General features: G+C 36.8%; 1 protein-coding gene across 1 annotated transcript in view; it reads right to left on the bottom strand.

Annotated features, from left to right (window-relative positions):
• fstl4 (follistatin-like 4) overlaps positions 1–5,221 on the bottom strand; it is a 265,314-nt gene that overhangs the window by 65,253 nt on the left and 194,840 nt on the right. The window lies entirely within an intron of this gene.

Below are 5,221 nucleotides of genomic sequence, written 5' to 3'. Positions count from 1 at the left end.
ATTAAAAAAAGGTGCAGATCTGAATGAATGAGCTGATGTGAGCTGATGTGATGGAATTCTAGCCAGGTTTAACACATTTCTAAATGTCYATCTCATTACTGCGGGATCGGTGAGCATAAACAGCTGATCAGAGGTGAAGGATTTCCATTGTGTGGAAAAAAAAGAGCTTGTGTCAGAGGACACACAGCCAGCCAAATATCATCTCTCCTGTTAGTCAAATTTATATTCATTCAGATGGTCATTCAGTTTAATTCACCTTTAGAGAAAATTAAGAATAATTTTTCACCAGCTTCTCTTGGCCCCATTAATATTGTGTCGCCAAGGTGTTGAGGCAGCAAATCTATAAAGTTAGAATTATACTCTGAAACTTTCTCATGTACTTATTTTCTCCCAGTATTGAAGTTACTCAAGGCAAGTATGCATGAAAAGCAGACTATCATATTCTCACTTCTAAATCTTTATTATGACTTTTAGTCCACACAACCCAATTCATGTTTTCTGCTACTTTAGGTTCTTTTCCCTCAATGTTACTTTGTTTGCTTAGACCAAGCTGCCATTTATTTTATTAGTGTAAAACCAGAACAAGGAAGATGGTGACAGATATTCTATGTGACTGTAAATTTCAGACTATATGTCAGTGTGTGATTGTGTCAGCTTGTGATTAGGGATTTACAAAGTACTAACAGACACCAGATAGAAATCTAAATGAACAAACTGATACTTACTCATGTAACGCACATATATTTTTATTTTAAATACAATGTATTAAACATGTTTTTTTACAGAAACGTTTGAAGCAAGAAAGTTTATTTTCCCCAAACAAATAATTTTAAACAAAACTTAGACCATCTTCAACCAGTTCCTAAACCTGAMAAAAACTCCTGTCAGACTGGATATCAGTCTCCATGAAATACGTGATAGAGAACCTGTGTTATTAAAAAAAATAAAACCAGTGATTCTTGTGTTTCATAMATCTTACATTCCTGTATCTGCCACAAACATCTGCTTCCTCTACTTTTGCACAATGCAGTATAAGCCTCAATATGACAACAAATCTTTATTAACACCTGCAGTTTATGAGTGCACATCAGCGATAAGGCCAATATAACAGATGCTCGTTTCAGCATCCACAGGTGACAGGATTTAATGTCCAAACACACTGGAAGTGGATGGCTAACAGGCTTTGAAACGTTTGTGGGAAGCTTCCTGTCACAATGAAGACTTTGACAAAAGCAGCTGTAAAAGTCCCCAGGATATTAGCTGTCTGTTTCACATGGCTCTCTTGGTGATGGATATATCCAGGCTGACAGCTTGGTCTGCCACTGATATTTTCAAATGCCTTGGGTACAGTACACTGCCAGGTCCACCAAAATTATAAGTCAGCAGATCAGTAATTTGGGTGGCAGAATAGGTTGAGAGTGCCATGTGACAGATGAGAGACGAAATACATTGATCTGACATGGCTTGGAGGGGCTGTTTCAGGTGTTCCTGYGAATTTCAACTAGACCACTGTTCACATTGTATAAACTACAGCACACGGAAGCAGGACCTGTGTGTTTTGCCAAGTCAGCAGCAGTTGACTGTTCAGACAAACATCTAACGCTACTTTGTATAGATTCTTTTGTAAAGGTGGACAAGAAAGCCAACAGCTTAAAAGTCTACTGGTGAGAAAAATCTCTTTAGAGTTTACTCTGCTCAGAACAGCAAGCAGTAATTAATAGACTAAACAATCAAGTGGTTATTTTAATGGTTAGTGTGCACATTTATCGTAAATATGCTGGAGYTGAGATTGTGATTCAACTTAAAACACTGGAAGTTGTCAGAAAGAGACACAAAGTCTATTTAATTGCTATTAAAATATCAGTTGTGTATAATAGGTGTATTTTTGTAGGTTTCAGAGATTTGTGTGACTTTGGTTGAATATTCAAAATTTACATTGCTTTCCTCTTAAAAATCACTAAATGCAGAGTCAAACATGTAAACTTGTAAACACAAAAACAGTTCATTGTCAGCATCTTGCTTTAAATACTTTTTTTCCAGCTGTCTGAAAAAAAGTTGCAAACTGCGGAGAAACATTCTTATTAAGCTTTTGCCAAAAAAGGGCAATGGAGAAGACTTAATCTTTGAGTAAGATGGACTGTGTTTGAAATTATATCTGGCACTACACAATTATCCCTGTGGCCATTCTGATATCCTGACTCCTGCTAACATTACACCTGAGAACAAGAGAAGGTGGGAAAAAAAAAGAATTTACTTATTATGATAAGGTAAGATACTTAACATTGACAGTTTGTGTTTTGTTCTTCCTAGGAAACTTATTTGAGAATAAWAAACAGAAAAATGTTACATTTATTTTAGCTGTATTTAAATTTAGATAAAAAGAACTTAGAGGAATGACTCTTGGCCTTTGAAAATCCTTACCACGCATTGTTGACAGATGAACACCACTGTACAAGATTGCTCATCTTTTCTAATATGAAACATTTTGCTTGCCATTTAATGATGTTAAATAATGTTCATGTCTTGTTTTTATATTATAACAGTATGTGTTTTTTATTACACACAAGTATTTTTTCAGCTGAAGTAATCAGTTTTGTTTACATCACAGAGCAAAGATGTCAAATGAGGCTCCTGACAAAATCAAAACGATGGCTCTTTTCYGTGTCAACATTGATGAAAAATGGAAAGCTCTAATCACAGCATGTCAGAAGCAGCCATTTGTATTTGTGGCAACTCTAGAAAGAAAAATCCAACAACTAGAATCTATTTGAAACTGTGCCAATTAACTGCACTTCTGATGACCACAATCAGAGAATAAAACATCCTCCCCAGTTATGTCCGGTTCTCTGATGACCCAGATAAATTACACACCCTCAGCCAGTCCCTGCTCGGTTCTGCCCTGGCTGGGGAAGGTTGTCAAATGACCATAGGTGGCTAATAAGTCCTATGGTTTCCCTCTTCTTACTTCCAAAGTAGCTCTGATGTACAAGTTAGAAACCTAGTCTGGGAAATTCAGGCGCTGGACAGATTGATCAGCCCTCCCGACTGACCTGACAAACCTAACAAGGAGGTTTCTTCAATCCGCCACTGAAGATGGGCAGAATGATGAAGATGAATGAGAGGAAAGAAATGGGCTGCAGAGTGAAAACTTGAAGGGCAGAGGAAAAAGCTACATGAAATGTAGCTTTAGACCTATTTCTAATCTCCCATTCATCTCAAACATTCTTGAGAAAATAGTTGCAAATCAACTATGTGAACATCTGGATCAGAGGTCACGTTAACGGAATATTTTCCATATTTGATCTAGTTAGAGTTAATCTGATATTCAGTTTGGAAAGAATAAGGATTTTTAATCAGAGTCAGACTGATGCTTAAAAACAGATTATGAACTTGTGTACAGAAATACTGACATGAACAGTGTTTTGTGTTTCCCTCGTTCACACGTAACTTTCAGGGAGACACTATTTTCAGCCCCTTCTCCTCAGGAATAACTAAAAAATAAAAACTTACTTGGAGGAACATCTTTACAATGCTCCTCACCACTTTAACAATTGTATCGTCCTAACACACAAGTATCTGCATGTGTGTGAACACACACACACAATATTGACAGCCACTAACAGGCTTTTTGCTTGAGGTTGTAAAAYTTTAGTTTCTCCACACTTGAAAACAGATATGATCCCTCTCTCTCTGCTACCATGTAAAAGCCTTGGAGTGGCGTCATGTGTCACTTACGTATGTGACAAGTTCAATCCACCTCCCTTCATGTATCATCTCTGCAAATCAGGCACAACACACTCAATTATTCAGATTTGCAAATCATGAAAAAATTTATTCTTTCCGTCTGGTAATTCAGGCATTAATCATTATTATCATCACTGAGTGAGAAGTAGCTGCTACAGTAAGAAGGATTATTTCATTTGTTTTCATATTCTGTAGATCTTGCAGAACTCAAACAAAAGTTTAAATACCTTCAGCACATGTTCCATTTAAAGAGGCATCAAAGTAGATGTGTTTATATTGATTGTTGCTATACAACCATAAAATAAAACAAGAGGTAATCTTCAACCATCAGGCAATACTGCAAGACAGTTTAGTTCATCGAGCTGTTTATGAACACTCTCTCTATTTCTAATGAACAGGATACAAGCTGACACATATTCCTCCAGATCATTAGGAGAAAAATATCTTCATCGTTAGATGTAAACACAACCAAGATGACAATGATTCCGAAAGATGTAGATGTATCTGTGTTTTATTAAAATAGAGTTACACTCTAGCTCCTGCAGAAATTAATATATAGAAAGATACCAAGGGTGAATGTGACTGAGTGAATTTCTTAAACGGTTACATAGTTTACACACATCTTTTAAAGCTTTCATTTTCAGCAGTTATATAGCCAATCTTAAAGAATAAACTTAGTTACATCTGACTGTCATCACTTGAGCTACTCGTAAATCATTTATCTAACTTTGTGACGTGTATCATAAATTTACAGCCCATCCACTGTCTCTTACCAAAAAACAAAACATAAAATACAAATAACTAACTACTATAATCTAAATTCTAAAAACACTAAGATTTCATTTGATGAGCCATTAAAGGGCCAATATTATGTGTTTCTCAGGCATATATTTAAATACTATACCATAGTAAAGTATATATGTCACCTTTAGTTGTTATTAAAATGCTGTTTTTATGTTTAAACAGAAAATAAACATATCTTCTCATCACTTCCTCTTCTAAACACTTTGAAATTGGCCTGTCTCTTTAAGAACCTTCTTCTGCTTCTGTTCCGTCCCGTTCGGTCGGGTGGGGGGGGTGCGCATACGCTATGTTGCAGTTTACTTGGCATTTGAAAATACATTTCCTCAAAAGTATTTTTAATCTGAAAAGAGCTTCACTGAGTGAGAACTAATGTTGAGAGCTCAGCAGACAGTTAGGTTTCACTTTCAATTTCAACTGAGAGCCTGCAGGAGTCATGGGCGGGATGTGGAGAGGGGGGAGGGGTGCTGCTATGGTGCAGTTTACTTGGCATCTGAAAATACATTTCCTCAAAGGTATTTTTAATCTGAAAAGAGCTTCACTGAGTGAGAACTAATGTTGAGAGCTCAGCAGACAGTTAGGTTTCACTTTCAATTTCAACTGAGAGCCTGCAGGAGTCATGGGCGGGATGTGGGGGGTTGGGGGGAGGGGCTGCGCTCTGCCATGAGGAAGTTCA

This window comes from Austrofundulus limnaeus, unplaced genomic scaffold (assembly GCF_001266775.1).
Source record: "Austrofundulus limnaeus strain Quisiro unplaced genomic scaffold, Austrofundulus_limnaeus-1.0 Scaffold192, whole genome shotgun sequence".
NCBI classification, from domain to species: Eukaryota; Metazoa; Chordata; class Actinopteri; order Cyprinodontiformes; family Rivulidae; genus Austrofundulus; species Austrofundulus limnaeus.
Note: the sequence above shows the minus strand (reverse complement) of the source record. Positions and strands in the feature narration are given on the sequence as shown.